The sequence below is a fragment of the Ostrea edulis genome, chromosome 1, assembly GCF_947568905.1.
Source record: "Ostrea edulis chromosome 1, xbOstEdul1.1, whole genome shotgun sequence".
NCBI classification, from domain to species: domain Eukaryota; kingdom Metazoa; phylum Mollusca; class Bivalvia; order Ostreida; family Ostreidae; genus Ostrea; species Ostrea edulis.
In genome coordinates this window covers 20,791,341-20,814,985 of record NC_079164.1, presented here as the reverse complement: position 1 = coordinate 20,814,985, position 23,645 = coordinate 20,791,341, and the positions used below count along the sequence as shown (strand labels likewise).

The window sequence follows — 23,645 nt, the reverse complement described above, 5'->3', positions numbered from 1 at the left end:
GTGAAGAGGGAATATGACTATGTACATTGTACATGTATAAACACTCTTTCTTGAATAAGAAACGAGTTAAATTATGAGATTAAATTTCCTTTGTTGTCAACAAACTGCTGCATCAATAATAAGATTCATCACCAATCCCAAAATTACACAAAACACATGTTCTATTCTCTCCAAAGGGCCCGTGTCATCTTCCAGTTTCCATAAACAACTTATGATGTCCTGTTCTACAAAGTACTATTGAATATTTATAAGGTATATGCAATATGCTAAAATATATTTCAAACACATCGTCTCTCTCACACGCAATCTATAATTTGTTCTTATTGATGGTTGTTCTTTTTGATGATTTAAAATCACCGTCTATCCCATTTCTGTCTAAATTGATTAGCTGAAGTTTGTCAAATTATTTCCTTCGTTTATTTCTTGAGCCACTTTGACAGTATTGTACCGTGATAAGCCCAGGCATATCCACGTTTATTTGAGATCTTTCGTACAGATTTCATCCGTGGCAAATTTACATTTTCATAGTAAACAATAACAATTTCAAATGATTTAGAACCATACGAATTAACGAATTTTTATGTTAATAGTGACAGGGCAATGACCCAATAATTTTCCATATAACATAGAAATAGGTGTGTATGTTTTGCGTGAAATTAAATGCAGTTTTTGTATCTAATGGGCAATAAATCCATACTTTAGAGTTGTCTCCCTCTACCAAAATCACAATCTTTGTCTTGCATAAATAAGTCTTTAATATGTCATAACTTACTAGTATTCAATGAATATAACAATATCTCATTGATGCTCCAAATTTTATTACATTGTTTTTTCATATACCCACAAGGGGTTTCTCCTATTGCACAGATAAGAATGAACCGTGTACAAAATTTTAAAGTCATTTCCTCATGAATGGGAGCGATGTGCGTATGAATTTTGATAAATATAATACGACTATTTTAACGGCTGGAAATTCTCCGACTGAAATGAAAACAGAATGTAAATGTAAGAAATAGATGTCGTTTTTGAAAAATACATGAGTATGAGCCGCATCGCTTCACACTGGCATTTCCATAAAGCTCATCATGAAGTATGTAGGCGTAAAGTGTTCATTTTATATAACCTAGCCATTAGGAATGGATTAAGTTCATCACCAAAGGAAAACGGTGTTGATTTTAAACACTGTAATGTTTTGCATATAGGTCTACTTCTTTTGAAATATGTTATTCAACTTTGATATCAATATATCAATATATATATATATATATATATATATATATATATATATATATATATAAGAAATGAAACAGACACGTGTACAGTACAGAAAACAAAATTGTCTGTGTATTGTATAAATTTTTACGTCTGCAACATTCTAAAATCCTGGATAAATTGTATTCACAAAATCCTGTCTTCATGTTGTGTCCCAAATATATGGGACGGGCAAGATTCTTTAGACAAACATATGGTCCTTGCTATTGTATGTTTAAGTGATCAATTCATTCAAAAATGGGAAAGTGATATTAATAATTCATCAAAAGGCCAAATTTAAAGAATTTTTATGTCCCACTTTGGTCGTGAAAAATACATTGAAAATTTACCTATTAAACTTAGAAAAATATTTATCAGGTTGAGAACTTCGAATCATCGGCTCCCAGTAGAGACAGGCAAGTGGGCAAATATTCCTTTGAATCAAATATTTTGCACACTTTGTAAGTCAGGTCAAATTGCAGACAAGTTTCATTTTATTTTAGAATGCAAATCAATGTGTGCCATAAAAAAAATTATTGTACGAATCCAAATGTGGTTAAATTTTCTGAAATAACGTAAATTACAAGCGTTAAAAAAAAAAAGAGAAACTTATGTTTGTTTATAACAAAAATATACGATTTAGTCTGTCCTCCATAACTCGTCCATATAATCTATTTTGTTTTTTTCTCACTTCCTTCTTTTCTGTCCTGCCTTTATGTGAACATGATTAGGTTTGTGTTTCTTTTCCCTGTATCCCTTTTCCCATTGGAATGTATCACATGTACTTGACCTCGTGTACCACGTATTGTTGGTTTGAGTGAATAAAGAGACTTGAAGCTTGCATATGGTCTAATGTTATTGTTTTTGTGTGTGTGCGAGTGTGTTTATTTGGGTGGTGTGACTTTTTGGCCTTGGATAAGGATATTGACCTCGCAGTACTTTTCCCAGTATGAGAAAAACAATTGGTGACTGTTGCATTTGAAAACCGGAAACTGTCTTTCTTCTGCGAAATGCAACCTAACTGATATCTTGTTTTATAGCAGTTCTAACAGAAACGTTATACATAGGCCTCGTGAAAAGTTCATAAAATTCCCTGTTCCATACGATTGTTATTAACTTAGATTTATCCACCTTGTGACGGAATCGGATTTCAGTGCAGTCAGTCACAAAATTATGTGATCAGATGATGATAATTTCAGAAATCTAATATCCCGTAAAACGTAGGACAATCCTGGAAATAGATGTATTGGCATTGCAATGTCTAATCTAGCTATTAGTCAATCGAATGAGTGTCAAATTTATCTTGGCAATATTACCAACTGACAATAGTCAGAGTACAATTAATGTACGTATTTGCAGTTCTTTCTGTACCACGCGTCGCCCTAGGGGTGTTTAAAGAAAGCATCGTTGTTTTCGCCGACGCTAATAGGTTGTATATATATATATATACATAACACCGATAACTGAACACTTTCTAAGTTATTTCGTTTAGCTTTTATTGACTTTGATCCAGATCTGATGAAAATTGAGACATGATAACAAACATGTATAAAAACGTAAGAAAAAAGCACTTTCAAATTCAATAGTTGTACAAGTAATATTGCATACAACGTACACAAAACATCATTCATTCATTTTCAAATTTACAATTCATAATGAGGTAAACGAGAACACTTGGGAGATCATTGACACCGGAATATTTTGTTTACGACGATGCGACCTGACCTCAGGCGACCTATATTTTTTTTCATAGTAACGAGCCAGACGATATTCCTACGCTGTAGAGTGTAAACACACTAGTCAGACCATGCGGCTATTTTTAGAGTAACATGTTTCTGTTACGTGCTAACTATTGCGTTGACTCAGTCTCATTCACAAAAATATGACTTTTTTATGGCATTTGATACCATTTCGTCACACTTCATACCATATACAGATTAATTTTCATTCAAAAATAGAAAGAACAAAATCCAAATTCTTACATTAGCTGTACACGTTCTTTGTCACAAGAAGCATTTCCTAGAAAAGGTGTACATTACAAACATCAGGTTGTATGCGCTAGTTGCTTACAAAATGAAGAATGTTTTAATCTCATCGGCTCTAATAACAACACTCACAACGCGTCAAGTATTACGACAACCAAAAAAATTTCATTTAAAGCAATTTGTCATAACCTGATATAACTAGACCTAACCCCCATGTATTACACAAACATGCACACCAAACCACCTCAATATACATCACTACTCAACACACAGAAGAAATATACTTTCACTAGATGTTACACGATTGTTCAGAAATTAAAGATGTCCTAAAATGAACTATATTTCAAATTCACTTTCACTTTCATAACTAGTGTAGACAGAACACGGTCGAGCCGGAGACTGGGAATCCACCTCGCAGTCAAACTGGAGCTCGCTGCTCGGTGGTGTCCTGGTTTGTAGGCGTCGGACGGCTTCCTGGATGAGTGTCTGTTCCCTGAGAAGTTGTTTGAGTAGAACCACTGAATCGTTTATTGCACCTCTTGCAGGAGTTTCCAAGGGACAGCAACAGTTCCTTGAAAGGCATTTTGAACACTTAGGCACTATATGATGTGATGGCGAGATGAAGGTTGAATTGTTGTTCAGTGAGTGAGTCGTCAAATGTTTAACAACACAGTAGGGAGATGACCGCACTCGACATCGCCCGATACCGTTGTTCTTCAATTTTCCAATTAAATATTCCATTTCTGTCGAAATCTTGTCTTTATTCACAGTGTGCTGAAATTCCTGCACTGAAATTTTCATTTTGACTATATTTTTTTTTTTAGTAAAACGTGTTTTGTTTGTAAACACGGCCGCCTGATACCGGTATCACTTGCCGGTATTTTGAATGGTGAAATTCTTTGTTGATAAATCCGACTGTGAGCCGCCTTCTACCACCGCGTAGAAAGTAGTTCCATGTGTTAGAGTAAAAACGATGTTTATTGTTACAATAAGGTGATAATAGATGTCCATTAACGGTCCAAATTATCACAAATAGACTAGAAATGTGAATATTATTGCTCGGTAAATAACTAAATTATTACTGTTGCTGTTGTAAATAACATGCACATGTTTATTTCGTGATATGGGGAGCATCAACTTGATTGGCTGACGACGATTAGTTTAAGGATGGTCTCACATAAAGATGATATAATTTCAAACAATATGTAAACAACTTGTTTACTCAATATACCTATATATTTATAATGATATCTATTTACAGTAGTCATATCCATAAAAATAATCTATTTTGTGTATGCAGAGATAGGATCATTTATGAAAAGCTGTATGCACCATAACTTTACCCTTTAAAAACCCCAAATAGCATTGATTTTCGCCCAATTCTATTAAAGTTACTGATTTATTATTACTGTTGTAGAATAGTATTTAACAAACTAAGTCTACACTTTTTCTATACATGTGGGGGAAGATCGCAATGACACATTCATTTAAGTGAATCGCATTAAACAAGTCGATGTACATGTGTCAGGATGGCCGAGCGGTCTAAGGCGCTGCGTTCAGGTCGCAGTCTGGTTCTCCAGGCGTGGGTTCGAATCCCACTTCTGACAATAATTTTTTTCCCCAACGAATTATGTTCCATATTCATTTCATTGAAACAAACATAAATATTCTGTAGAATGTTGCATATTCACCCAATATACAACATAAAAAACATGTCAAACAACATAAAAAAACTGACACACACACACACCAAATAAATTACATGTATCTACAAAAGGTGTAACATCCTCACAACGCCCGGGGTCCTGGGTCCACTCGTGGACGTAGGTTCTTACTCACATGTACAATGTATGTCCTACACCGACGTGAACCTTTTACTTCTCAGTTCTAGTGATTCCCTGATGAGGATGGAAACAGCTGATATAACTTCACGTTTTGGAATCAGTAAATGAGATAGGACGAGGAACGTTGTATTATTATTTTTTTTTTTAAAAAATGTCTATAAACAGAAACACGGGGTTTAAAATGTGAATAATTAAGCGCTCTGAAAGCATTACAGCATAAATATAATACACGTATACAGAGTGCAGCTTCAAATATATCGAACGTTATTTTTTTTATTCTTCATAGTTCAGTTAATACAAATTCATAAAAACACAACTAAAACATGGATGAATTGGGGTGGGGGTCAGTGGGAGTCAAGAAGTTTATTGCGCGTGTATGGAACGGCTAATATCATAGTTAATGAGGGACTATAGGATTGTTCTAAGTACTGAGTAATATTTTAAACTCGTGCTTTAATTGTTGCCGTTCATTTACATATCTATTCTGATATTGTAATATCAAGTGTATCAATTACTTTTAAACACATCAATCAAACGTACCAACGTAAAACAAACCCCGTGAAATTTTGCTGAGTGTCCTTTTAGCTCCATAAATTAGTTTACCTTAAAAAACACACGCACCGAACCTTTTTTAAATAAATAGATATATATGTACACTGGTCAATCAAACAACATGATTGTTAAATATCGGACAATATATGGTCTTAAGGAGGAATTCTACACCAGAAAATATGGTATGGATGAAAAGTGGAGGATTTGCAGATATGATATTCATAGCTTTGAAATTCTATGTAGTAAAAATATACAATTTTAGCCACGGTAGAAAATGATTAGGAAAAAAATCCATGCTGGAGTCGAACCCGCGAGTCAACACGTTAACTGACCAACCTACTCAGGCAGGCAATTAAATCTAAATACAAGAGACAAATATTGTTGATATTTATATTTCCTATCAATCTTGAGGAAGTCTGCCATTATGACGATGTGGTATACTTCCTTAATCAATTTTTTTTGGGAATACAACTGTCTCTGTGGCGCAATCGGTTAGCGCGTTCGGCTGTTAACCGAAAGGTTGGTGGTTCGAGCCCACCCAGGAACGTCTAACATTTTTGTTTTTCTTACACATTCTTTTAGCTTCTAAACAGACACAGGGCACCTACTATAATTTAATTTTTTCGTGTTACGTAGTATAGTGGAAAATAATTGTACTAACGGCATGTAAGTATGGTGTTGCTTTCCGTTGTTATTTTGGTCACCACCATTGAGGCTTAGATATGGTGGGGGGGGGGTGGACTGTTCGATTGTGTGTCGGGGTGTGTGTGTGTGTGTGTGTGTGAATAATCACTCTCCAGGGCAAGTCCAGTTTTATTTCTGTTTATGTATATATACATACATGTTTTTACGAGTTGGCATAGTTAACCTCGTTTAGTCAATGCCCATTGTAAGGTGGTTATCCGCCGATTTACTACGATTTCCAAATTGCTTGAACATTACGAATTTTACAACCCATTTCCCATCGGGAAAGACAATATTTTGAAAGTCAACAACTTCACTGTACTTGCCCATGTAAATTTTCAATACGGAGTCGAAAATTACCGAGTTCTGATTTGTTTATTTTTATCCATGCGCTCTGAATTATATAGATATGGGAGATAAGGGATGTAATGATTTCGTCCAAAATATAGATGTTTTCTAACTAAGAGAAAGATCTCAGTTTATCAGCATTGTTTTATGAGTTATTCTAGACAATAAATGAAAATGAGTTACATTATGGTACAACACGGGGAGCAGCAGTTACCAGTGATAAGCCCAGGCTCGTTTGGCGTAGAACCGGGGGCACTTGGGGTTGCTCCCGACGGTGGGAGGATTTTTCAGATTCCATTGGGTAGTCACCGCCCGCCTTACCCGGGCAGTGCTTGGCATTTAGGTACTACCCCGCCACAAATTGCTTCCTTCATTGGGTGCATGGAGCTTAGACAAAATCGACAGACAGGTTGTAAAAAACAGCACCACGCACACCTGCAGTAGAGGTAAAGTGTGTTGCACACCTTGCATATAAGAAGAACCGGTGTCAGTCCACAGAAACGCACTCAGGCCTGCCCGCAGCAAATGCCAGCAGACACCTCGACGCTGCACTAATGACTATTGGCTCAAGCTAAACCAGAGGATACAGGTAGACGCAGACCAGGACAACACAGACGGCATGTATGGAGACATCAAACAAGTCACAAAGAGTGTCCCACTGAAGACCAAGTCAGGCGAGAATATCACCGAGAAGAAAAAGCAGATGGAGCAATGGGTAGGGCACCATCTTTAGCTCTACTCGACGTAAAACGTCGTGACCGATGCGACGTTCGATGCCATCAGCCAGCTACCTGTTCTGGACAAACTGGGCGAGGAGCTAACAACAGAGGAACTTGGCAATGTCATCGACTCTCTCACCGCCGGCAAAGCCCCTGGAGAAGATTGTATACCCCCAGAAGTGATCAAGTCGGGGAAAGAAGAATGATGGAGGACCTGCACGAACTGCTCTGCCTGTGCTGGAGAGAGGACTCCATACCACGAGACGTGTGTGGCGCCAAAAGAGTGACTCTCTTCAAAAACAAAGGCGACCGTAGCGACTGCAACATCTACCTTGGCATTTCCATCTTGAGTATTATCGGCAAAGTCTTTGCAAGAGTAATTTTTGCCCGATTGCAGATCCTAGCGGCACGAGTGTATCCTGAATCTCAGTGCGGATTCAGGACAGGGAGATCCACCATCGATATGATCTCAGTGAGACAGCTGCAGGAGAAATGTTAACAGCAAAACGAACCGCTTTGCCTTGCCTTCTTTGATCTGACAAAGGCATTTGATCTCGTCACCGGAAGTGACCTCCTCCAACTCATGAAGATCAGCTGTCCCCCGAAGCTACAATCCATCATTGTGTCCCTCCACACCGACATGCTCAACAGACTGAGACACAACGATTCAACATCAGACCCGTTCCCCACCAACAGCGGAGTCATGCATGTGTACCCGCCCCAACCCTCTTTGGATTTTTTTCTCGATGCTCCTGACCCGTGCCGTCAAGGAGAACAAGGATGGAGTCTACCTGCACACACGGTCCGAAGGCAGGCTGTAGAACATGGCCAGGCTACGAGGCAAGACCAAGGTCATGCATGTCAATGTCACCATCAGGAAGGTCCTCTTTTCCGATGATGCTGCCTTCGCAACGTACACCAAAGAACCACTGCAGAGGCTGATTGACTGCTTCGCTCTCGCGTGCGATGGATTTTGCCTCAAGATTCGCAAAGAAAAGGCTGAAGTGATTGGGTATAGAACTGACCCCCCCCCCCCCTAGCATATACATAGGAAGTCAGGAGCTCAACATTGTTGACAGATTTAAATACTTGGAGTCCACTATCAGTCAAAACCTTTCTTAAGCCAGGAATCAATTCCAGGACCAGCAAAGCAGCCACAGTGACGCCAAAGCTACACAAGAGAGTGTGGGCCATCAACCTAACGGTGAATACTAAGATGCAGGTGTACAGACCCGTGTCTTGTCCACACTCCTCTACTCTAGCGAAACTTGGAATCATCCACTGGCCAGGAAAAGCGACTAAACAGCTTCCATCTGCGCTGTCTATTACGCATTATCCGGGTCATATGGCAGTAGAGAATCCCCAACACTGACGTGCTGAAGCGCGCTGGACTGCCCACCATCTACACCCTCCTGAGTCAGCGCCGCCTCCACTGGCTAGGCCACGTTTGCAGAATGAAGGATGGCTGAATGCTTAAGAATCTGCTGTATGGGGAGCTTTCGGTAGGTTCCAGACCCCAAAGGCCGCCCCAGACTGCGGTTCAAAGACATCTGCAAAAGGGACATGAAGAGTACTGGAATCGACACGCAGTCGTGGGAAAGCCTCGCAGGATCCCGGAACTCCTGGAGAGCCACCGGGCAAAGCGGCACCAAACAAGCTGAGCAGAACAGCATCGACTGCCTGAAGAAGAGAACCACCCGCAATTCCAGCTCCACAGACCAGGGGGCGACAATCTACACCTGTAGTCTTTGCGGCAGACTGTCACTCCCCTATCGGCCTTCACAGCCATACGAGAAGATGAAGCGACCAAACCTGACTTAACCTGGTGTAGCCATCGTCTCTCGAGACGGAAGGGAGCCGAAGACGTACACAATAATTGTTTGAGAGAGAGAGAGAGAGAGAGAGAGAGAGAGAGAGAGAGAGAGAGAGAGAGCAACTGTATAATAGAAATATCTTTAATTCAACATGTCCAGAATTGAGTTAATGATCTCTTGAATTGAATTGTTGCTCTCTCTAAAAGAATTGATGTGTGAAATAATTCCTTATACAAAAGCGTTGTAAATGATTTTGATCCTGGCTTTCTCCTTGACCTTCTACAGAACAGCGTTAGCTAGGAAGGTGATGTTTAGTTATATTTTTGCTGAGGCATCCCGATATTGTATGAATTTAAGTTAGGTTAAATGTCGTGATCCTTTTGGGCTAGGTTGGTCTCGCAATAGAGGGTCAATTTTTTTTATGGAAGTAAAAAAAAAATCTTTTGAAAATCACAAAAGCTGCAGTGCAGTACTCAATATATCTAGGCTATCTGTTTAATAATGTTAATTTACAGTAGTCATATGCAAGAAAATAATCCATTTTATTTTGTTTATATAGAGATAGGATCGTTTATGAAAACCTTTAGGTAAGGTGGGTGTTTATAACTTGACCCTTCAGGAACCCAAATAACATTGAATTTCGCCCAATTCCATTTTTGTTACTAATTAATCATTACTTTTGTAGAATGATAGAACAGACTATGTCTAAACTTTTGCTATACACGTACGGGAACATCGCAATATCACATTCATTTTTAAAATGGATTGCATTAAATTCGAATTGGTACGTGTGTCAGGATGGCCGAGCGGTCTAAGGCGCTGCGTTCAGGTCGCAGTCTGGTTCTCCAGGCGTGGGTTCGAATCCCACTTCTGACAATAATTTTTTTCCCCACCGAATTATGTTCCATATTCATTTCATTGAAACAAATATAAATATTCTGTAGAATGTTGCATATTGCACCCATATGGGTCAAACAACATAAAGAACTGACACACACTTACACACACCAAAAAAATTATATACAAAAGGTGTAACATCCTCACAACGCCAGCGGTCCTGGGTCCACTCGTGGATGTTGGTTCTTACTCACATGTACAATGTGTGTCCTTCACCGACGTGAACATTTTACTTCTCAGTTCTAGTGATTCCCTTATGAGGATGGAAACAGCTGATATAACTTTACGTTTTGGAATCGGTATATGAGATAGGACCAGGAACCGTTGTATCTTTTTTTTCTCAAATATCTATAAACACAAACACGAAGTTTAAGATGTGAATGAAGCGTTCTGAAAGCATTACAGCATAAATATAACATACAGAGTGCAGCTTCAAAGATATCGAACGTTATTTTCTATTCTTCATAGTTTAATACAAATTCATAAAAACGCAACGTTCTTGGCACACTGATTTTGACTGCGGATAACTCCGTTTACCTGATCAGGATATGGGGCTCACGGCGGGTGTGACCGGTCAACAGGGGATGCTTACTCCTCCTAGGCACCTGATCTCACCTCTGGTGTGTCCAGTGGTCCGTGTTTGCCCAACTATCTATTTTGCATTGCTTATAGGAGTTCTGAGATTGACCACTGTTCGTTATCTTCACCTTGCAACTAAAACATGGACGAATTGGGGTGTATGGGTGAGAGTCAACAAGTCTATATTGCGCGTGTATGGAAATTAATTTACCATATGTTCTACAACACGTGTTCAATGTTATGACTTAAATTAAAGCCACTACCATTGGTTACTATTTTTATCATTCAACCTGTAAAACAGGTATTCAAGCAAAGGATGATCTTCCTCATTAGAAGGCTTTTCTTTGCCGCATTTACACCCCCCTCCCACCCACAGTTTGCACAAAGTTACGATATTGTTTTAGTTATGAAAGTATTATGTGCTTGTATTAATATGTATTTTTTGTTTATTACAGATGAAGTTGAAATGAAAACTGTAATACATTTGTACGTTTAATGAATGCAAGCATATAAGCGCTTCTTTCTCCTAACATGTGTGTTGTTATATCGTAAATAATTTATGTTCGTTTGAGTGGAACAAATTAGAACATAATAGCTAATATCATAGTTAATGAGGAATTATAGGGTATGTTCTACTGAGTAATATTTTCAACTCGTGCTTTAATTGTTGCCGTTCATTTACATAATACCCGAATTGTAATATCAATTACTTTTAAACACATCAATCAAACGTACCAACGTAAAACAAATGTCCATGAAATTTTGCTAAGTGTCCTTTTAGCTCCATAAATTAGTTTACCTTAAAAAACACACACACAGAACCTTTTTTAAATAAATAAATATATATGTGCATTGGTCAATCAAACAGCATGATTGTTAAATATCGGACAATATATGGTCTTAAGGAGAAATTCTACACCAGCAAATATGGTATGAATGAAAAGTGGAGGATTTGCACAACAATATTTGATATCCATAGCTTTGGAATTCTATGTAGTAAAAATATGCAATTTTAGCCACGGTAGAAAATGATTAGAGAAAAAAAAATAAAGTCCATGCTGGAGTCGAACCCGCGAGTCAGCACGTTAACTGACCGACCTACTCAGGCAGGCAATTAAATCTAAATACAAGAGACAAATATTGTTGATATTTATATTTCCTATCAATCTTGAGGAAGTCTGCCATTATGACGATGTGGTATACTTCCTTAATCAATTTTTTTGGGAGTACAACTGTCTCTGTGGCGCAATCGGTTAGCGCGTTCGGCTGTTAACCGAAAGGTTGGTGGTTCGAGCCCACCCAGGGACGGCTAACATTTTTGTTTTTCTTACATTCTTTTAGCTTCTAAACAGACACAGGGCACCTACTATAATATAATTTTTCTTGTTACTTAGTATAGTGGAAAATAATTGTACTAACGACATGTAAGTGTCGTGTTACTTTCCGTTGTTATTTTGGTCACTACCATTGAGGTTTAGATAGGGGAGTGTTCGATTGTGTGTCGAGGGGGATTGAATAATCACTTTCTAACTCACGCTCTCCAGGGCACGTCCAGTGTATTTCTGTTTATCTATATATACATACATGTTTTTACGAGTTGGCGTAGTCAACCTCCTTTAGTCAATGCCCAATGTAAGGTAGTTATCCGCCGATTTACTACAATTTCCATTTTCCCAAATTTCTTGAACATTACGAATTTTACAACCCATTTCCCATCGGGAAAGACAACATTTTGAAAGACAACAACTTCACTGTACTTGCCCATGTAAATTTTCAATATGGAGTCGAAAATTACCGAGTTCTCATTTGTTTATTTTTATCCATGCGCTCTGAATTATGGAGTTATGGGGGATGTAATGATTTCGTCCAAACTATATCAGCATTGTTTAACGAATTATCGTATACAAAAATGAAAATGAGTTACATTATGGTACAACACGGGGAGCAGCAGTTACCAGTGATAAGCCCAGGCTCGTTTGGCGTAGAACCGAGTACTTGGGGTTGCTCCCGACGGTGGGAGGATTTTTCAGATTCCATTGGGTAGTCACCGCCCGCCTTACCCGGGCAGTACTCGGTATTTAGGTTCTACCCCGCCACAAATTGCTTCCTTCATTGGGTGCATGGAGCTTAGACAAAATTCGACGGGCAGGTTGTAAAAACCAGCACCACGCAAACCTGCAGTAGAGGTAAAGTGTGTTGCACACCTTGCATATGAGAAGAACCGGTGTCAGGCCACAGAAACACACTCAGACCTGCTCGCAGCAAATGCCAGCAGACACCTCGACGCTGCGCTAATGACTATCGGCTCAAGCTAAACCAGAGGATACAGGTAGACGCAGACCAGGACAACACAGGCGGCATGTATGGAGACATCAAACAAGTCACAAAGAGTGTCCCACTGAAGACCAAGTCAGGCGAGAATATCACCGACAAGAAAAAGCAGATGTAGCGGTGGGTTGAACACCATCTTTAACTCAACTCGACGCAGAACGTCGTGACCGATGTAGCATTCGATGCCATCAGCCAGCTACCTGTTCTGGACAAACTGGACGAGAAGCTAACAACAGAGGAACTTGGCAATGTCATCGACTCTCTCACCGCCGGCAAAGCCCCTGGAGAAGATTGTAAACCCCCAGAGGTGATCAAGGCGGGGAAAGAAGAACGATGGAGGACCTGCACGAACTGCTCTGCCTGTGCTGGAGAGAGGGCTCCGTACCACGAGACGTGTGTGGCGCCAAGATAGTGACTCTCTTCAAAAACAAAGGCGACTGTGGCGACCACAACAACTACCTTGGCATTTCCATCTTGAGTATTGTCTGCAAAGACTTTGCAAGAGTAATTTTTGCCTGACTGCAGATCCTAGCGGCACGAATGTATCCTGAATCTCAGTGCAGATTCAGGGCATGGAGATCCACCATCGATATGATCTCAGTGAGACAGCTGCAGGAGAAATGTTAACAGCAAAACGAACCGCTTTGCCTTGCCTTCTTTGATCTGACAAAGGCATTTGATCTCGTCACCGGAAGTGACCTCCTCCAACTCATGAATATCAGCTGTCACCCGAAGCTCACTCTATCACTGTATCCCTTCACACTGACTTGCTCTGCAGGGTGAGCTATAACGACTCAACATCAGACCCGTTCCCCATCAACAGCGGAATCACGCAGAGCTGTGTACCCGCCCCAACCCTCTTCGGGATCTTTTTCTCGATGCTCTTGAGCACGGAGAACGAGGATGGAGTCTACCTGCACACACGGTCCGAAGGCAGGCTGTACAACCTGGCCAGTCTACGAGGTAAGACCAAGGTCATGCATGTCACCATCAGGAAGGTCCTCTTTTCTGATGCTGCTGCCTTGACAACGCACACCAAAGAAGTACTCCAGAGGCTGATTGACCGATTCGCTCTTGCATGCGATAGATTTGGCTTCATCATCAGCATAAAAAAGAATGAAATGATAGGACAGAGAACGGACACCCCCAACATCCATATAGGGAGTCAGGAGCTCAACGCTGTTGACAGATTTCAGTACTTTAGGTCCACTATCAGCACAAATCTCTCTCTTAAGCCAGAGATCAACTCCAGGATCGCCAAAACATCCACAGTGACGTCAAAGCTACACAAGGTAATGTGGACCAACAACAATCCAAAGATGAATACTAAAATGCAGGTGTACCGTCTGTGTCTTGTCCACCCCCCTCTACTCCAGCGAAACTTGACCATCATACATTGCCAAGGAAAAGCGACTGAACAGCTTCCATTTGTGCTGTCTAATACACATTCTCGGGGTCAGATGACAGAAGACAATTCCCAACACTGATGTGCTGAAGCGCGCTGGACTGCCCACCATCTACACCCTCCTGAGTCAGCGCCGCCTCCGCTGGCTAGGCCACGCTTGCAGAATGAAGAATGCCCGGCTGCCTAAGGTTCTGCTGTATGGGGAGCTCACGGTAGGTTCCAGACCCCAAGGCCGCCCCAGATTGCGCTTCAAAGACACCTGCAATAGGGACATGAAGAATGCTGGAATCGACACACAGTCGTGGGAAGGTCTCGTAAAATCCCAGGGCACCTGGAGAGCCGCTGTGCAGAGCGGTACCAAACAAGCTTTAGCAGAACCGCACCGACTGCCTGAAGAAAAAGAGAGCGACCCGCAAATCCAGCTCCACAGACCAAGGGGCGACAATCTACACCTGTAGTCTTTGCGGAAAAGACTGTCACTCCCGCATTGGCCTTCACAGCCACACGAGGAGATGCAGCGATCAGGCCTGGAGGTTATAAAACTTTTTTGAACACGTTTTTATACTCAAACTCCGTGCTGTAAATTGTACTGATACTCAAAAAGTGAAGGTTATGAAACTTTTATAAAAATCATTCTCACACATAAATGGAGTATATGCTCAAGATTTTTCAAGTATGCTCCGGAGCTTGCTCAGAGTTATACTCAAAACAAAAATGGCTGAGTATGAGTATGGTAAAAGTTTTATAACCTCCATGCCAGACCTGACTTAACCTGGTGTAGCCATCGTCTCTCGAGACGGAAGGAGGCCGAGGACGTACGCAATTAATGTTTTAGAGGAAGTGTATGATTAGAAATATATTTAATTCAACATATCCACAATTGAATTAATGATCTCTCCAATTGAATTGTTGTTATTTTTAAGGAAGTTAGTTCCTGAGTTTTTGAGCACAACTGCGCAGGATGCTACATCTAAGTATTTACTGGTTCACTACTGATCCCTTTGGTGCAAACATATTATGCATCTATTATTGAACGCTATCCAGTTGAAAAAAATTGTGTGGATTCAAATTTTGAAAGGGTTTTGCAGGAACTGTATTTTGTGATGGAAAGATTGATTAATCAAGAAGTTCTAAATTTGCGTGATATTACAGTTTCTTTTTCATCTAATATATCTTCTATTTTTATACTCCTATACGCGTATTTAAGTTTTACAATTTATGACACAGGTAGTTGAGACTTGGAACTAAATCAAATGTTGTAATATATTAATTTGGTTGGTACATTTTTCCAGATAGAACACCGATTTTTAAAAAAAGTTTAATTTATTTTATTCCATATTTTCGCCAATAATTTCAGAATTTCGTCTCAAATCCCATTTTTAAAAGTTCCATTTTAAATTTTAAGACAAGACCTTGAAAATTATGTGAAATTTTAGAAATTGACATTACTCCTAATACGTCTTTATAAACCCTCAAATTTGATATCATGATTTTTTTTTTCGTATCTCAAGTGCAAAAAGGTCATTATTTATTTCCATTACATTTATTAAAATATATTTTACCTATATTGTTATAAGACATGATTATGTATCTATTTTATGCAATGATTGATTTATATTGCTTATATTGTGTTGACACCAACAGACAAATCAAAATTAATTGAATAAATTTTAAGTGCACAAGGATGTTTCTAACAGTGTAGCTCAATCACTTCAATTTCCTTATTCTCCTTCAACGTTGAAATTAAAAATACATTTCCCTAAAAATTGACATTACTCCAAATGTCAGGAGCGAACATCTTTAAAAGAATTGATGGGCGCATTAATTCCTTATACAAAAGCGTTGTAAATAATCTATGGAGGTCATTTGAATGACCTGTAAAATGTTGTATTGACCAATTGAAAGTAGGTCACGTTCATATAGTTTTCAAAGCAATTGATCTAGGCCCATTTAGTTGCACATGGCCGAAAACGTTTCTTAACATAAGTATACACTTAAGAAACTAGATGCTGTCATGAGACAGTAATACCCGCACGTAAGTGTTTGCCTTTAAATATACCCTCCGTCCAAATGGCAATACTAGATGATTTAAAGAGAAGAAATAATGGCGTTTGAATGATATCAATGTTGTTTATTTGTGTTTGAATGCATGATGATGCTCATTGTACATTGATAAAGTGGCTTTTTTTTTATAGGATCCGAAACAGTGACATGTGAGAGAGTTGGTTGGCGGGGATTTCTACTTTCACTTTTGAGGATACAGTAAACGGACGACAGGAGGGGAAGCTGTGCATTTCCTCGTTGGGTGATTTGTGTATATGTGTGGACGTTGATGTCATAATTTCAGTGAGTTCACTTGGATTTAAGAGGCTGAGCAAAGGCACAAAGAAAATGTTTCCTGAGTATAGAGTCTGAACAAAGGATAGTGCATCATTCCTGATCAATCAAGTCTAGCTTATTCATTTATTTTATTTTATTTATCATTTTTCCCCCTTTCTTTTTTTGAATAATTTTTTATTCATTTATTGGTTTACAATATTACAGAAGGTGAAATGTACATGTGTAACTCTTTCTGTGTATGTGTATTTGTTTTAATTGGGGGGGGGGGGGGGGGGTTATTATAAGTTTCTGTAGAGTGTCAATTTTGTGTATTGCTTAAAGATCAGTACCAGTGCCCTAATGTTGAACATTGGGCAGATATGTAAATTGGCACTTGGTTGGTTCATGCAATCCTCCTTGACATTGACAGAGCTTTCCGACCGAGACTGTTTCTCCAAGTTATGCGTGGAGTGTCGGTCATCTATCTGTGTATCGTAAGTACTTGGTGCAGACAGCTATCATTCTGAATCCCTTGAAGGAAGGGGATATATACTTCCTTTGGAATGACGTACATACTCAATGTTGCGTCGCTTGTGGAGACCCACATCTTGTAGAGTGACCTTGACTTTTGACCTTGACCCCATTTTTAAGTCAACCACTTAAGACCTTGTGGATGAGAAAGTGATCTTGACCTTGACCCACTTTCAAGGTCATTCAAGGTCAACTATCCTAGAATATCATGTGACTACTCCTAAAGATGTAGATGGAGCTTTATGATAGAAAACGTCATTTTTCGGCCCCTATTTGCCCCCTGGGGCCAATATGAAAATTCCATAACCTTATTGCACATCTACAGGACATTACTATTCAGCTCCTTGAATATCATGTGACTATTCCTAAAGATGTAGATGGAGTTTTAGTGACAAGCTTTGTGATAGAAAACGTTATTTTTCGGCCCCTATTTGCCCCCTGGGGCCAATATGAAAATTCCAAAACCTTATTGCACATCTACAGGACACCAGCAATCATCTTCCAAAAGATTATTAGGCTACTGTGTAAAATGTAAGAGGGGTTCTGGGAACCAGGGTTTCTTTGTACAAAATCGTCATTTTTCGACCCCTATTTGATCCCTAGGGTGAAAATGAAAATTCCAAAACCTTATTGCACATCTACAGGACACCAGCAATCATTTTCCAAAAGATTATTAGGCTACTGTGTAAATTGTAAGAGGAGTTCTGGGAACCAGGGCTGTGTTAAAAAGCATCATTTTCGACCCCCATTTGGCCCCCAGGGTGAAAATGAAAATTCCGAAACCTTATTGCACATCTACAGGACCCAACCAATCATCTTCCAAAAGATGATTGGGCTACTGCATGAAATGTAGGAGGAGTTCTGGGAACCAGGTTTTTGTTGAAAAAACGTCATTTATTGACCCCCGTTTTGCCCCCAGGGTAAAATTGAATATTCTAAAACCTTATCATATATCTACAGTACACCACCTATCATATTCCAAAAGATCAATTGGTTACCACTTGAAATAAAAGAGCAGTTTGAGGAAGAAGAAAGTGTGACAGACGGACGGACGGACGGACCAGGGTAACAACAATATACCCGAACTTTCTTTAGAAAGTGTGGGGATAATTATATAACACATTGTCATAATGACTGACTTCCTTTTGAAACATGAATGAGAATATAAATATTAGCAATACTTGTATATTCCTTTTAAATCTAATTGCCTAGCTGGATAACTCAATATATCAATGCGTCCACTACTTATCTGTAGTCCGTGCGTTCGAGGTTAGAATGGTTTTTTTTTTTTTTTTTTAGCTCACCTGGACCGAAAGCTCAAGTGAGTTTTTCTGATCAAAGGTTGTCCGTGGACGTCGTTGCAAACATTTGACATTTTCATTTTCTTCTCCAGAACCACTGAGCCAATATCAATCAAACTTGATGTAAATCATCCATGGTTGTAACTTGTAGGGGATTCACAAAATTTGCATGCCCACTTGAAAGGGGGATAATCAAAGGAAAGGCAAAAATGGGATGTGTCATCAGAATCTTTTCGTAAGAACTACTGGGCCAGAAAAAAATGAAAGTTACATGAAAGCTTCCTAGGGTGTAGGGTGGAGCAACAATAGGGGATCAAGCCTTACATGGTAACATATAGGGGAAGTATTTTAGAATCTTGTCAACATATGGAAGCATTCTTAGGTAGTGCAGATTAGAGTTTGTTAAAATCATGGCCCTGGGAGTAGGGTAGGGTCGGAATAGGTTATCAAAGTATTACACACAGATATACATATATGACTAAATATCTAAAAAAAAAAAAAAAAAAAAAAAAAAAAAAAAAAAAAAACCACCAAATTCCAAAGAACTGCTGGTCAAGAAAAGGTGTCATTTTACATGAAGGTTTCCTAACAGAGAGTAAATCCAAGTTTGTTCAAAACATGTCCCCCGGGTGTAGGGTGGGACCACAATATAGGATCAAAGTTACTTGCAGATAGAGAGGAAAATATCTTATCATAAGAAAACAGGACGATGATTAGTCATGTTATTGTGCAAGCATTCCTACGTATTGCAGATTCAATTTTCTTAAAATTGTGACCCCCCAGAAGTAGGATGGAGGTCACAATAGGGGATTAAATTTGTACATAAGGATATACTATAGTATACGGTAGGAAAATCTTCTCAAAAACAGCAGTTGTCATGCATAGTCGTATTGACATGCAAGTATCTTCAGGTAGTTCAAATTCAAGTTTGTTCATTTCAGGGGCCCCGGAGGTAGGGTTGAGTCAGAATAAGAGATCGACGATTTATATGGGAATATACAGGAAATAAATGACAAAAATTCTTTTCAAAATTAGCAGGGCCACACTAACTCATGTGTAAATGTTCCCAAGTTGTGGGAATTGAAGTTTTTTTGTGACACAGGGAATATAGTCAGGGGCATATTGTTTTGTCCTGTCTGTCCGAAACTTTAACCTTGCTCATAACTTTTGAATGGTGAGTAAGAGGGCTCTCATATTTCAAATGCACATTCCTTGTGACAAGACCTTTCTTATTTGGTATCAAAACTTTTTAACCTTGTGACCTTAACCTTCAAGTTTGACCTACCATTAAGAAAACTTAACCTATTCAGTATTTCCTGAACTATATAAGATAAGGCTTTCATAATTTGCATATAAATTCTTTATGGTAAGGACTTGCATTTCATTATGATCTTTGACCTTGTGATTTTGACCTAAATTTCAAAACCTTAACTTTACTCATAACGTTTGAATAGTGAGTGATATGGCTATCATACGAGTATTTCATGTAAACATTGCTTATGATAAAATCTTTTTTGTACTAAAGTTTCTCACATTGTTACCTTGACCTAGGCTTTCTCCTTGACCTTCACCGGAACAGCAAGGTGATGTTAGTCATGTTTGTGATGACTTATGAGGCATCCCGACATTGTATGAATTTAAGGTAGCTCACTACACGAAAGCATATACCCTTTATGACACTACGTCACAAGACGTCGATTTAAATGTTTTGTTAAATTATTTGTATCGATCGCTTTGTTTGTCTATCATTGTAGCTCAGTGGATAAAGCATTGGGCTGGTGAACCGCAGCCGGTCTAGAGTTCAAATCCGCCAGAGTCTTTTGTTCATATGTGTTGAAATAAATTTTGAAGATCGTGTTTTTATGAAAATTTGCATATATTCTGCCTTTTTGACATATATATTTTGAAAAAATAAAATCTTTTGAAAATCACAACAGCTGCAGTGCAGTATTCGATCTATCTGTTTAATAATATTAATTTATGGTAGTCACATGCATGAAAATAATCCATTTTATTTTGTGTATAGATTTATGAAAATCTAAGGTAGTTGTTGATAGCTTGACCCTTAAAAAACCCAAATAACATTGAATTTCGCCCAATTCCATTTTAGTTAAGAATTAATCATTACTTTTGTAGAATAATAGAACAGAGACTAAGTCTCAGTGAACTTTACCTATACACGTACACGGGAACGTCGCAATATCACATTTAAAACATAATGGGTACATATGTCAGGATGGCCGAGCGGTCTAAGGCGCTGCGTTCAGGTCGCAGTCTGGTTCTCCAGGCGTGGGTTCGAATCACACTTCTGACAATATATTTTTTTCCACCGATTGATTGATTTTATATTCCGTCCCTCTCAAGAATAAGACGTCACCATTGCCCGTGATATATGTTTCCATTCATTTCACTCAAACGAACATGAATATTTTATAGAATGAATAAACTTTTCATTGCATATTGCAACCATATGGGTCAAACAATTTACATTTTTCGCGGTACGAGACTCAATTTGTTTCGTTATCAGTCACAACTATTGTTGTTGTAGTGTTCATACAGTGCATCAGATATTGTTTTTGTAACATATTGATACATTTCATGTCAGTATGATAAACTCCTGGCTTCCCCATATGCTTCTGGGCTACACATAGCCGGCTAGTTAGCAAATGTATTTGCTTGTCATTTTGTAAGAATAGAGAGGACCACAAAGAACTGACACACACAAAATAAATTACGAGTACATTTATACAAAAGGTGTAACATCCTCACAACGCCCGGGGTCCTGGGTCCACTCATGGACGTAGGTTCTTACTCACATGTACAATGTATGTCCTACACCGACGTGAACCTTTTACTTCTCAGTTCTAGTGATTCCCTGATGAGGATGAAAACAGCTGATATAACTTTTGGAATCGGTAAATGAGGTAGGACGAGGAACGTTGTATTATTTTTTAAATGTCTATAAACACAAACACAGAGTTTAAGATGTGAATGAAGCGCTCTGAAAGCATTACAGCATAATTATAATATACAGAGTGCAGCTTCAAAGATATCTAACGCTATCTTCATAGTTTAATACAAATTCATAAAAACACAACTAAAACATGGACGAATTGGGGTGGGGGTCAGTGGGAGTCAACAAGTTTATTGTGCGTGTATGGAATGTCTATTACCTGCACCGGTCACTCGGAATATTTAGGGTGGAAGATCCGCGTTTTAATTTTTCAACATTCTGTACTGTTGAGATTTTCCAAGAGATGCCTTTGCTTTTTGTCACTAATTCACTTTCATATTGCTTTCTATAAGGAAAAGATAGATCTTCATAACTGTTCAAACTTTAGCTGAAAATTGATTTCAGAATTACTTTTCATCACTCCCCCCCACCTTCCCCAATACGCCCACTTTGAAATTTCTTGGTACGGGTCTGATGGATATGTACTTGTATATTTTGGTAATTCTAAGTTACTGTTTGAACTTTCTCTGTAAATGACAAATCATGTTAATATCAGACTGATATACAGACATGTACAATATCTGTCCTCGGTTAATTAATTAATCATAGTTAATGAGGGACTATAGGGTATGTTCTACTGAGTAATATTTTCTACTCGTGCTTTATATATATCAATCTAATTAAAATTAGATGTTAGATCCGCTCACATACTCGCTACGTTTGTGTAGCGAGTATGTGAGCGGATCTAACATCTAATTTTAATTAGATTGTTATATATATATATGATTGTTGCCATTCATTTACACAATATTATACGCGTAATATCAAGTATATCAATCACTTTTAAACACATCAATCAAACGTACCAACGTAAAACAAACGTCCATGAAATTTTGGTAAGTGTCCTTTTAGCTCCATAAATTAGTTTACCTGAAAAAAAAGAAAGAAACCCGAACCTTTTCTAAATGAATAGATTAAAATGTACACTGGTCAATGAAACAGCATGATTGTTAAATATCGGACAATATGGTGTTAAGGAGGAATTCTACACCAGAAAATATGATATGAATGAAATGTGGAGGATTTGTAGAACAATATTTTGATATTGATAACTTTAAAATTCTATGTAGTTAAAAAAATGCAGTTTTAACTTTTAGTAGAAAATGATATGAAAAATATATATATAAAACCCATGCTGGACTCCAACCCGTGAGTCAGCGACTGACCTACTCAGGAAGGCAATTAAATCTAAATACAATAGACAAATATTGTTGATATTTATAATCAATTTTTAAAAAGAAGTCAGCCACTATGACGATGTGGTGTACATCCCTAATCAGCATTTTTAATGGAGTACACCTGTCTCTGTGGCGCAGTCGGTTAGCGCGTTCGGCTGTTAACCGAAAGGTTGGTGGTTCGAGCCCACCCAGGGACGGTGAGTAGTTTTATTTTTCTTACACATTCTTTTAGTTTCTAAACACACACAGGGCACCTACTATTAAGGAATTTTTTCGTGTTACGTAGTATAGTGGAAAATAACTGTACTAACAGCATGTAAGTATGGTGTTGCTTTCCGTTGTTATTTTGGTCACCACCATTGAGGTTTAGGCATGGGGGAAAACGTGTTCGATTGTGTGTCGAGGGGGGATAACCAGGATTGAATAATCATATTTATTATATAGCTAATAAATAGTCTAATATAAAATCTGCGTAAAATCTAGAGAATGTTAGCGTTCAATATCCTGAGAATTTATTGAACGCTAAATTTGCATTGCGTAAAGTGTATGCGCCCGAAACATTCCGAGTATGAGCGTTCAATATTGACGTTACCGTAACGACGTAAACAAGCCAAAATGGCAGACGACGGTCCTCCGAATCTGACAGAGCCGGTATTTGATATTTACTTAAGCAAAATGTTTTACTGTACATAAATTATGATGTCCCCATTTACAAAATCAGTTTGCTTCATGCATTAATGACGGGTTAAATATTGAACAGTTAAGAAATGCATGCTGTTATTGCACACTGCCAATATTGATGAATTCTCGTCTATTTTGGAGTAGTTTGAGTGAAAAGGGATATAATTTAACAACTGAATACTTTAGCTATATAATAAAAGGGTTATTGAACTT

The 23,645-nt window shown here is 38.5% G+C and overlaps 6 non-coding genes across 6 annotated transcripts; all 6 read left to right on the top strand.

Annotated features, from left to right (window-relative positions):
- Positions 1-4,759: 4,759 nt before the first annotated feature.
- On the top strand, positions 4,760-4,843 carry Trnal-cag (transfer RNA leucine (anticodon CAG)). Its single transcript has one exon. It is a non-coding gene; the product is annotated as a tRNA-Leu (tRNA).
- Positions 4,844-6,105: 1,262 nt separating this feature from the next.
- On the top strand, positions 6,106-6,179 carry Trnan-guu (transfer RNA asparagine (anticodon GUU)). Its single transcript has one exon. It is a non-coding gene; the product is annotated as a tRNA-Asn (tRNA).
- Positions 6,180-9,989: 3,810 nt separating this feature from the next.
- Positions 9,990-10,073, top strand: Trnal-cag (transfer RNA leucine (anticodon CAG)). The gene has a single exon. It is a non-coding gene; the product is annotated as a tRNA-Leu (tRNA).
- A 1,834-nt stretch (positions 10,074-11,907) lies between these two features.
- Positions 11,908-11,981, top strand: Trnan-guu (transfer RNA asparagine (anticodon GUU)). The gene has a single exon. It is a non-coding gene; the product is annotated as a tRNA-Asn (tRNA).
- Positions 11,982-20,790: 8,809 nt separating this feature from the next.
- On the top strand, positions 20,791-20,874 carry Trnal-cag (transfer RNA leucine (anticodon CAG)). Its single transcript has one exon. It is a non-coding gene; the product is annotated as a tRNA-Leu (tRNA).
- A 2,000-nt stretch (positions 20,875-22,874) lies between these two features.
- Positions 22,875-22,948, top strand: Trnan-guu (transfer RNA asparagine (anticodon GUU)). Its single transcript has one exon. It is a non-coding gene; the product is annotated as a tRNA-Asn (tRNA).
- The last annotated feature ends 697 nt before the right edge of the window (positions 22,949-23,645 follow it).